The sequence below is a fragment of the Protopterus annectens genome, chromosome 2.part2, assembly GCF_019279795.1.
Source record: "Protopterus annectens isolate FY-2018-M chromosome 2.part2, PAN1.0, whole genome shotgun sequence".
In the NCBI taxonomy this organism is placed as follows: Eukaryota; Metazoa; Chordata; order Ceratodontiformes; family Protopteridae; genus Protopterus; species Protopterus annectens.
Genome location: NC_056730.1, coordinates 112,042,838 through 112,055,340, shown reverse-complemented (window position 1 = coordinate 112,055,340; position 12,503 = coordinate 112,042,838).

Genomic DNA, 12,503 nt, shown 5'->3' with positions numbered 1-12,503 from the left:
GTTCTCCTCCTCTAGGCCTAACAGGCCCCTCAGCTGCTAATAAAACTCACATCACCTGTGATATAGATAGAGATTTTCCCCTCTACAGCATGGAGATGGCACCCTGGCATACTATTAGATATCAGTCTATGACTCTTTCTCCCTATGTGACTATATCCAGCTAACAACAGCACTTTTATTTTATATGCATTATACACATTTTTCTCATTAACATGATGGGTTTTGCATCCTATTAGGAGGGAAAAAAGCTTTCAAAAAATGTGACAGAAAAATGGCATATTGGAGCACTTCTTCTTATGTAAGTCACTAATGTCTTTGTCTTTGATGCCAACATGAGCATATTCAGAAGCATAAAGCATCACTGTATGATACTGAATCAGTCCACAAAATGATGATCAAACAATGTATGGAATAAACCACACATTTCTTAAGAACACACTATAATGCTTAACTTCTTACACAATTTTGAAACTGAAAATTCACAAGATGATTTGTGTTTGACAGTCAGAGATGGATCACTTTTTGAAGGAATATTTTTTAATGATTATTTATTTTTATTTATTTAACTTTTTTATCTGTGTAAGTGACCAAGACAAAGACTGTTTCTGCCATGACCTGGGCCTTGATGCAGGTATACCTTTTTTTTTCTCACCAGCAGATGACCATCGTCTCCCACTAGCTCCTCTCCTTGTTTACTGCATCACCCAGTATTGCCTTAGCTCCCCCCCCCGCCAGGTTCAACCTGATCCTAGTCTAGAGCAGGTGAGGAAATCAAAAACATTGGTGTTGTCTGTCAAGGTTGTGCCCTAAGTCCGATTTCATTGCAGCAGCTGTGGAACTCTGTGATCACTGCCCTTAAGAGTTACCTGCAGCGCTTCCATACATGCTGACTCAGTATCTCAGCACTCATGCAACACAGAGCTAGCCAGTGCCATGCATTGCATATCACAATGAGCTGTTTAGCTGCATCCCTCCCTCCCCCACTGGATGGGCCATCCAACATCAGACACTTAATCCCACCCTTCCCCTCCAGCCCCTGCAGCACCCATGCAACTAAGTGAACATGGGTCCTCTGAGGTGCAGCAAGGGCTTTATCCCTCAGTGCCAAAGGGTCACTGAGGCTGGTGCAACCTTTTCTAACATTGACATATAGGTTATACTGAAGCTACAACAGCAATACAGAGTACAAAATATACTCAGATTCCAACACTGTCATTAAAGTAATTAAACATATTAAGTCAAACAATGCTAACTGCAAAAATGTCAGAATTAAAGTAGTAGAGTATATAAAATATTTCAGAAGTAAGGACCTTAAGTTAAATTATTTTATTTTATTTTATTTCATTGTTTTCTGGGATAGTGCACTGGCCACAGCTGACCAATTTCATGCACAGCTGTCTGAATACATTACTGTAATAGAGCACAAAAATGTACAAACATTTTGGTTTCCAAAAACAAAACTGTCAGCTTACACTAATACAACACATATCTTCCATTCTATATTAAAATAACACATCCTTTCTAAATTGCAATAGTGCAGATTGATGCAGCCATTATATACGTAAATAATTGCACTGAAAATAAATAGCTGAGGAGAGTTACAGAACATACTGGTTAGGACAATGATTATGAAATAAAGACAACACAAAGATGAATATGGTCAGATTAGCATGTAAAAAAAGAGGCAAATGTATGTACATGGAAATGGAAAGTAGTGTTTCAATGAGGATATAAGGAAAAGTTGAATAAATAAGAGAAGGAAGACAGCTGTTGAAAAGAAAGATTGAACATTTATTCCTGGTATACGATATGAAATGATTGGATGAACAGCTTTATTTCATTTGCATGCATACCTTTATTTACAGTACATATTATAGTATGTGTGGCACAGTGGCTAGCATTATTACCTTACACCAAGAAGTTCACTGGTTTGATTCTCAGTTTGGGCTCCTTCTGTGTGGAGTCTGCATCTCCTCGCTGTGTTCATTTTTCTGTGGAATGGAGAACAGCAACAGTTCTTTCTCTCCACAAAGAAGACTTAGCAACAGACCTGAGGAATTACAGGCCCATAAGCATGACCAGCCTCATCTGTAAGGCCATGGAACATATCATTATGAACTCCACGTCAACCAGCAGACCTGTTACCAGTGGGGTGCCACATGGTCAGTGCTGGACCCCCTACTGTTTGCTATATACTTCTCAAACATTCAGGTAAAATCTAAGGGGTCATGGCTGACCAAATCTGCAGATGACTGCAAACTGGGTGCAATCATTGAATCATCAAATGATGTCAGTATACTCAAGGAGGGTCTCATGCAGACCGACTGGTGTATTAGTCATGTCTTGAAATGAATATAAAGAAATGCATAATCATTCCCTTCAGCACAAACAATGTCCCCTCACACTATCAAATTAGCAACAATACCCTAAGTACTTATGAAGTAGTAAGGGACCTGGGATCACAAGTTGACTGCGACTTTAACTTTGACCACTATGTGTCTACTGTAGTAAGGAAAGTTTTCTATGCAGCACACTTATTTAGTAAAGGCATCACCTCAAGAGCAAATGAAGTTATAACCCCCTATACTTGGCACTTATCTGGCCCATAATTTAGTATAACATCCCATTTGGCATGTACCATAGTAAGCACCTGCAACAATTAGAGAGACCCTAGAGGTTTCTAACAAAGAAAATGAAGGGGTTACAACATGTGCCTTATACAGACTGACTAAAGTCTCTGACACTATACTCTGTATTGTATAGACTTCTTACGGGAGACTTATGCCTGGCCTACAAAGCAATTCAAGACCCAAACCTAATGAACTTGTTGCACATCCATAAATCAAATTGGACTAGGGCTACCTGTTCTAGGGACCTAAATATGTCTTGTGGCTTAAATAGGATATGCTGGAAGTACAGATTTATCTCTCAGCGACTTCTGCATCTTTGAAAAAGGCTATCAATTCATGTGAAACAGAGCACCTATATGACACTATTCAAAAGGAACCTGGACAACTGTATAGGGCACCATAAATTCTTACCAAGGATAGACCTCACAACCCTCCTGGCCTTGGGCAGTCAACACTAAATGCAATTTTGGGTACTGACTAGCATTTTTTATGGTATTACATTGGGATGACATGACTAGGCTTAAAATGACCTCCAAGTTGATAGCCTAGTAATCTCCTATGATCCTATAATCCTATGAGGGTTTCTTCCCATATTCTAATGACATGTAGTAGTTGGATTGGGCACTCTAAAACTGGCCATAGGTATGAGTGTGCATGCGCGTGTGTGGTGTGGAAGACCACGGCAGGGGTAGCCGGTGGCAATGTAAACGTTGGCTGTAGATGATTGTCAGTGTAGAAGTGACATTCCAACCCCATGTGCAAAAATGAGTAAAAGGGCTTGTGGATGGACAAACATTTTGATTATAATATGTGCAATAAGCCAACATTTGTTTATTTATGGAGATTGGGATTGAAAAACCTGCCTTGAGCAATTTCAGTAAGCCGTTCACAGGTATGACTTGTAGCACAATGTGGCCTAAAGGCAATTAGCAATTAACTAGGTAGAAATTTGCTTTCCATATTACTGCTAATTACAAAACACATCTATATAAATGGCAAGACTAGTGTGGAAAGAGAGATTCCATAGTTGTAGATAGGAATGATGTATTAAGAAAAATAGGTTAGCAAGTAGCAGGTATTTGTCTAAGTGTATTCCTGTTAACTGTATTGTAATGCTATGGGAATGCCTGAAAGGTAAACTAAAGAGCCTACAGCAATGTCTAACTCTATCTTTTGACATTAAAGTGATAGAAATGAATGCATTATAAAGTAGGTAAAGGGATTACAGAGTGCAGATGAGCATACACAAATGAAACAGGGAGGTAAAATAAGAAGGGGAACTTAAGTAAGGGTATATATTTTTGTAGAGACAGGCACCTGATTTTTATTTATTTATTTATTTATTTTTTTGAGAAGGAAAGGTGCACAATGATTTAAAGGTAAGATAAGGGATGGTAAGCAGGAGATTATTAGAAATGGGCATATAAATAATCCTAAAATCAAGACAGACACTGAAATTCTGATAGCGGATGTGCTGTTACATTTGAAAGGGCAGTGGAATTATAGATGCAGAAACAAAAGGCTGACAGTAGTGATGAGGAGGATAAGGCAAAAAATTGAAACGTGTGGTGACACCCAAGAAAGGAAAACTCCAGGATGGGGAATAGGGTGAGCATGTCCTTCTCTATCACACTGCCACTGCTTGCTGCAGGAAGATATCAGTCAGCTCCTTGGCCACCCTTCCCACTGGGCTTTATATCAGATGATGAAGGAAGAGCCAGGCAGGGATGTAACTCTGTAAGCCACATGAGGACCCTCTCCAGGCATTCAATGCAGGCTTCCAGCCACTGTTCAATCAAGAACCCACCACCTCATCCAATTCCTGCTCCTAGTCATACCCAGTGGGAGAAAGGCATGAAACCAGGTGTAGTATCGGCAGGGGAGGGCTGTGACCTATGGTGGGCTGGTGACCTGAGCCACATCACTGGCACAGCCCTGGTAGAGGTTAAAGAAAATGCTACAATAAATAGAGAGAAATAAAGCATGAAAGAAAAAATAAGTTAAAAAATGATAGTTACAAAGTGAGTGATGCAAAGAGAAAGAGAGAGACCGATAAAAATGAAATCATTAGTGATACACGTGGGAGATATGACTTGTCACACCACTACAGGGGTGTATATTAGTCAACCAGGAAATATCACACAGTGGCACACTGCAAGCTACTGCCAAACCACAGTATAACATAGCTCTATACTATGAGGTGCACACATGTATACAGTGTCAGAACTGCCAAAACATATCGGTCTATAATATATATACACAGCTCCTCCACATCATTACACAGACATCTCCCACTCAAAAAAAAAAAAGATAATTATACCCAGCAGTGGATTAGATGAAGCAACCTTTGTCTTCTCTCTTTCAAAAAAATATCTTAGTATTGCCTCCAATTATAAGTCATTCTCCTTATTGCTATCAGTAGCAAAGTTATTAGAAAATGCTGCCGATGGATAATCTTCTCAGTAAGTAAATAAATACATACCCTATACCATCAATACTTCAAATAAAGAAAAATGCCACAGACTGCAATCCTTGCTCTCACTCACTCCAGAAATGGTTACTAACAGGAGTTTTATTCATAGACCTTATGAAAGGCTTTTAAACTTAGTCAATCATAACTTATCACATTTAGCTTTGACCCTACTACCATGTCCTTGTTCACAAGTTACATATCCAAGAGATGTTAACAGATCTTTCACCATTAATCTCAGCTGGAACATTTCCCTAGTCATTCCCACTGTCCTGAGAATTCCTCAAGATCCTACTTTAGACTCAATGTTTTCCGCCTTTTCTTTAAACCCTAACCTCAAACTTCATTTCTGAAATATTATTCTATAGGAAGATGGTCGAGGCTTCTCTAGATAATCTACTTCTGCCAATACCATCAAATATAATTGGTCACTTCAACTTCTCTTAAATTGGCTGGATAGTAATTAATTTGCTCCAAGATGGAAAAAGGCTAAGCTATACTCTATGTTACTCATGTTCTGCATAATTCAACTACAGTAATTCAACAGCATGACCAAGCCATTTTTCTTGTACAACAACACTGTATATTGCATCTCCTCTTTTAAATGTTTAGGATTTTTTCTTGATTTCTCACTTTGTATATTTAACTATATTAACAACCTTGCATTATCTGAATTATCTAAACTCTGTTTTTGAGCAGTACAGTTATGCAGAGGCTAGTGTTGTTGCTTCACAGTCCTTGCTTCTCTGGTTCAATTCTTATATGGGGTGCTTTCTGTACTGTCTTTGTATGTCTGCCTTATATCTGCATATATGTTTTATGGGTATTTCACTTTACTAATATCACAAGTATCAGCACCACAAAACACTTGACAGGGTTATAATTAATTTGCTGCTACTAAAAGAAAGAATATGGATAGTAAATCGATGAACTCTCATTAAACCCGGATTGAATGAGAATGTTTGAGGTACAGTACTTATTTGTGCACAGGTGCCTTTAAGAAAGCTGATTGTTGACACTCTTATGAGGTATTTGACTTGTGTGTGCAGTTATCTTTGGTGGATCTGTGCATTCATTGCTGCTGATGTTTATTCCAGTTCACTGTCACATCCTAAAAACATGGCTTGAGTGACCTGGCAACTCTCCAATTTGCAAACTGGTGTGCATGCGATATGCAAGTATGTGTGCATGTGCTCCACAATAGACTAGTATCCTATCCAGGTTTAGTTTCCTGCCTTGCATCCACTCATTAAAGGGATAAGTTTAGCACTCAAATCTTGACCTACTAACTACAAGGTTGCACTACTGTAGAAAAAGGTAAAAAACTCCAAAACAATGCAGTACTACCACAAACAATGAACCAGCTTGGATTGCACACTATAACCTGAACTCATTGCTAGTACACAGATTGCAAGCACATTGACAATGTATCAGCAGTGACAGCACTATAGAACTGCAACTATTCTAGTACACAAAAAGACAGCATGGAGCATTCCATGGGTACAGTATATTCTATTATCAATAAGAACACTTTTGATAGTAGCACATACAAATAAAGTGATCATTCAGTTTTGTTTGTCTATTCCCGGTTAGGGGTCACCACAGCGGATCTCCGGTCCGCTAATGATTGGCAGGAGATTTTTTTATGGTGCCGAGTTGCCAGCCTGATGCCCAACCTTCAGCAAAGGCACGCCCATTCACGCATGTCTTTCAGAGACCACCCGACCGCGGGGAGGACATGCAGATTCCACACAGAAGGCACTCCATCCATGAATCAAACAGGAGAACCTATTGCTGTGAGGCAACAGCACTACAGCTGTACCACCACGGCTTAAAGTGATCATTCAATGCTTTATACAAAACATTATACTGATCTTAATAAACTGTTTGATTTTCAGTATATGAGCACTGTGTGTTTGTTCAGCTGTTGCTTTGCTTGACAGTCAGAAGTGAAGGGGTGTTTATGTGAATGCCTTGTTTATCAAACAGATATGGCATCGGGCATTTGCTTTGCCAAAAAATGTTTAGTGGGATATATAGTATGTGTGTGCATGTGTGTGTGTGTGTGTGTGTGTGTGTGTGTGTGTGTGTGTGTGTGTGTGTGTGTGTGTGTGTGTGTGTGTGTGTGTGTGTGTGTGTGTGTAGGTGAGTACTACAGTGTACTTAGTATGTTTTATGTTAGTAACTGTGACTGTGTCAGATTGTACTTCATTGTACTTTGACGGGATGTTTATGTGATAACTTGATACTTTTATTACTCTCTGTCTTTATGCTTGCAGAGTATTAATCTATTTCCCTTTTTCTACCAGTATTAATCCATCCATGCATGCATCCACAACCCCTTTTTCCTATTTTTGCATATGAGTTGGAGTTGTCACTTCAACAGGGGGAACTTAAGTAAGGGTATATATCATTAGGTGGTTAGCCCTCTTGTTGTTCCATACCACATGTACAATAACAGTCTATAGTGATGATTAAGGATTCTATAACAGCAGATGGCTGTTGCTGAATGATATATGCAAAACTACATCCTCTGAGTTTGTGTTATTTTTTCTTTGCAGATATCCCAGACCATCCTTTCATGCATCACCTCTTCCTGTTGTGTCAGGTGACCTTATTGTTAATTAAAGCAGTCTACCTTTAAAGGCAGGTGGAAGGAGTACTTCCAGCAGCTTCAGAATGAAGAAACTCCCTCAGAAGCTATACTGCCTAGACACAGCCTATGATGGAAGAAGAAGAAGAGGAGGAGGAGCTCACCCTTGAAAAAGTAAGACCTGCACTAATGAAAATGATGTCATAGAAAGCAGTAGGTACAGATGAGGTCACAGCAGATATGATAAAGATGCTGGCTGAGATAGGGGAGTAATGGCTCCAGATGGTGCTCATAAGCAGTATGGAGAGAAAGGAGTATCCCAGATGACTGGGGAATAAGCATACTAGTGCTAATGCATAACAACTTTCACAACTGTGGGCAGTACAAAGGCATCAAACTCCTACCACATTGCATGAAAGTTCTGGACACGAGGATTGATAAAAGAATATGCAGAGCAGCAATAAAAGGTGAGATGGGTTTGAATTCAGATCGGGATGAGGCGCAACCAACCTGGTGTTTGCAGTGAGACAAATAGTTGAGAAGAAGCTAGAGATGAGGAAAGAGTCTAACTGGGCATTCCTAGACTTGGAGAAAGCCTATGACAAGATACCAAGAAAGCTGATTGGGCCAGTCCTGTGGTGGTTCAAAGTCCCAGAAACATTGGTAGAATTAGAGCAGGCTATGTGCAAGGACCTCATGACTCGAGTATGAACAGTGTTCATATTTACATAGGGGTTCCCAGTGATAGTGGATGTGCATCAGGGTTCAGCTCTGAGCCAAGTGCTGTTCATACTGCTGATGGACTACATTAGCAAACAGCCACAATGCCACAGGCTGTCATCCTTCCCATGTTATATCATCTTTACCTTATGGAGAGTTTTTAAGACTGTTAAGGAATATGTAATGTTGAAATGGATTTACAGCAAGAAGTAGAAAAAAGCTGCACTTATGTTTCATAATAGAGGTTATAGTAAGGCAATAATAGAAGAAGCTAAACAGAAACTTTTACCCCCACAAGTGGATAATAATAATGTTAGAAAGTATCGTCATAATATGTTAGACAAAGTTAGTTATGGAAACAAGGTAGTACAGATATATTTTGTTAGCACATACAATATTAAAAGTGAAGAAATAAATAATATTGTTAGATATTATTGGAATTTTTCTCTGTAGAGATAGAGATTTAAATAGAATTCCGAACAAATATCCTGTAATGTCATATAGATGGGGAAGAAGTTTAAAAGACATGCTTGTCCATGTTAATTTTGTTTTACCCCAAAAAATTTGAATTGTTTTCCAAAAGGTCTGGGTACCTATAAGTTTAATAGCTGTGCTATTTGTAAGTATATAGTATGTTTTGCTGAATTTATTAATAGGATGAAATTTATACCAAGGGGACATTTTTCATGTAATATCAAGGGGCTTGTTTATGCCTTTAGATGCCCTTGTGTTTTTTTCTAAATTGGGGAGACAAAAAGAAGTTTTAGTGTAAAGTTAATGGAACACATTAGGGACATAAAAAATCAAAAGGAATGCAACGTTTTAGCTTGTCCTTTTAAATATGTGCATGATAGTGATGTTTCTATGCTTCAAAGTTGTATTTTAGAACAAATATGTGTACAGGGTAATGCTGAAGCTCTTTTGAAAGAGAAGTTGCTATATAAGAAATCTGTTTTTATTCTTAAATATGATACTATGGTTCCTATGGGAATGAATGCAGAGATTAATTGGCAATGTTTTATTTAATTGTTTAATTGTTTGATTATATGATTTAATGATGCATTTTGTAGTTTTGTATAAAAGGCAACACATTTTTATGGAAAGTTTGTAACTAGTTAAAGGTCTTGTACCAAGGTGCTAGAGAGAGAAAGAGTAACGTTTTTTGTGTCTGAGCCAGTGGCCTGGATTTTGCTGTTTCGAGTAGTTGTTGGATTTGTTACATTAGCAAACAGGTCTGAGGGGAAAGGTCAACAAGGCTGCTCTGTGCAGATGATGTAACATTACAGGCAGACTTTGAACAAGAACTTCAGCAAAGGATAGCAGAATGGAATGCAAAACTGAAGGCACATGTGATGAAACAATGCAGTTATGAAAATGGCAGCAAATGGAGGAAATCAGAATGAGAGAATTGACTTAGAGGGGAAAACAGTGGAACAGGTTAACAGCTTAAAATGATCTGGGAGTGATGGTAAAGGAGAAGGGAAGTCTGAATAAGGAGGTCAAAGCTAGCATCAGAGGTGCTATAGCCAACTGGGACAGAGTGTCAGGGGCAATGCATGACAGAAGAATGTTAAGGAAGCTGCAAAGTAAGAAGTACAAAGCAGTGGTGTGACCAGTACTAATGCATGGTACAGAAACGTGGGCTGGAAAAGCAAAGCATTTAAGAATGTTAGAGGTGATGGAGATGAAGTGCCTGAGAGGGGTGGTATAATCCACACTGTGTGGCAGACTAACAAATGAGAACATTAGAGCAGAAGCCAGAATAGCTCCAATTGCAGAGAAGGTCAAACAGAACAGATTATGGTGTGTCAGGCAAATGTGCGGAAACACAGAAGACAAACTGGTGAAGGAGATTTATGACTGACAGGAAGAAGGCAAGAGGAAATGAGGGAATTCAGCAAAGAGGTGAAAGAATCCCTGCGACAGTCAGGCATGACTGTTAAAGGTAAGATAGAGGCACTGATTCAAGAAGCATGGATACTGTTGACATGGCACCTCTTTTTCCATGTTCTGCATTGGGTTGGGTTGCCATGTCAACAGTATCCATGTCTCTTGAATCAGTGCCTCTCTCTTACCTTTAACAGTCAGACATGATTCCCATCCATAACCAAAAAAACGATCAAAGCGATCCATTGATATACAGTTAACTGTTGTTCTCTCTGGTATAAGCTCCATTTCTGGTATTCCACCTTCCGCCATGCTCAGACCAAGTAAAGCAATGCAAAATCAAAGAAAATAATAAAATCGGTCTAGAGCAAACTGTTGAAATACTAAGTAATAAGGTAAAACAACAAATACAGTGTCTGGCGAAAATACTTTATTAAAATAAAACAGACACAAAAGGATGAGTGCTTTCACAAAAGATGTTGCTTCTTCAGATCTACTAACAACAGTGAGTTACAACCTTTATATAAGAATAGTCAAAGGTGTTAATTAAAATCAATTAATGCTTGAAAGCCCTAAATCTTAGGGCTGGCTTTAAGGGGACATTACCATTCAAACCATTTCCTCTATTTGCAGCAAGAGTGAATATCCATTTTGTCTCTAAACATTCAACATAGGTTCTAGTATTGCCACCTCTAATCAAAAGTTTACCCAATTCTAATACTAGAAATTTAAACATATGTTCAGGTCCTTCACTCAAAATATGTTTTGCTAAGGCATTCCTTATATCTTTCCTATTTATAGCATAAATGTGTTCTTGTATGAAGTCCCTCAAATGTCTGTTTGTCATCCCAACATAGTGGGAGCCACATATCTTACATACTGCCAAATATACAAGATTGTTACTATTGCAGTCAGCAGAAACCCTAAATGTAAACAGGTGCCTACTCAATGAATGTATAAAAGTACCGTTTGTCCTAATATAACAACAAACATTGCACCCCACAGGCATGAGTCCTATGAAGAACACTTGAAGCATTATTGTTGTTTACACTCGAACTACCAGTCGAAAAAGGTTTATAGCACAGAAGTTTTTTAAAAGATATATTGGTCTTAAAAGAAAAGCGAGCCTGATTATCTAGAACCTGTCTATACTTAGGATCTGATATGAGAACCGTCCAATGTTTCGTAATGATGTCACAGATGGAATGAACATCTGTCAAATAAGTGATAGACATTCTAAGTTGATCTCGAACTATGTCATTTCCACTCACATCAACATCATTAATACAAAAATAGGGTCTTGCTCTATCATGCCTATGGGAGGTAACATCATTCTGCACCAGACCAATGTCAGATTGTAAACAGCCTCTCTGTTTATATTCATGTGACAGTACATCAAAATGGGTATACATATCACTATCCTTATTATGCAACCTTGCTGACCTGTAGAATTGCCCACCTCATAACATTGATCTTAGTCCTTTTTGGATGCATGCTATTAGCATGTAGTTTATTGTTCACTTTCCAAGATTTTCTAAAAAGAGTGGTATTCAAAACACCTTCTTCATTGTGAATGCACACATCTAAATATTCAGTGTTACTACTAGACTCATTATACGTGAGCCTCAAAAAAATTTGTAGTTCCAAGAGTTTGCTCTAGACCGATTTTATTATTTTTTGATATATGTATATATATATATATATATATATATATATATATATATATATATATATATATATATATATATTTATCAGTGCATACATTTCTACATGTATTCTATTCAACTGATAAGGAGACCAGCTCATTGGACATTTTGAGCAATCCCGTGACTGACTGCATAATAATAAAGCATGACACTGGAATCTGTCTATGGCAAGGTGGGATGCTACAAGGAATGAGTGTAGAAATGTCGAGGTTAAAGAAGAAGGGCTAGATATTTGCTCTAAGCATGCAAGGATACTTCCTACTGAGGTACAAGGCGGAGGCTGTCACTGTTGTTTACTTTTTTCTTTATCTTATCTACTCTGCTATAACTATTTGTTATGGTACTGACATTGCAGTAGAAAGGTGGAGCTGTTTTGGGTTTTGTGCTTTTTTCCTGAGTTCTATCTATGGTACTACTTGTTATGGTATGGTACTGACATTGCAGTGAGGTTTGTTTTGGGTTTTTTTGTGCTTTTTTTTCTGAGTGTATCTATCTGC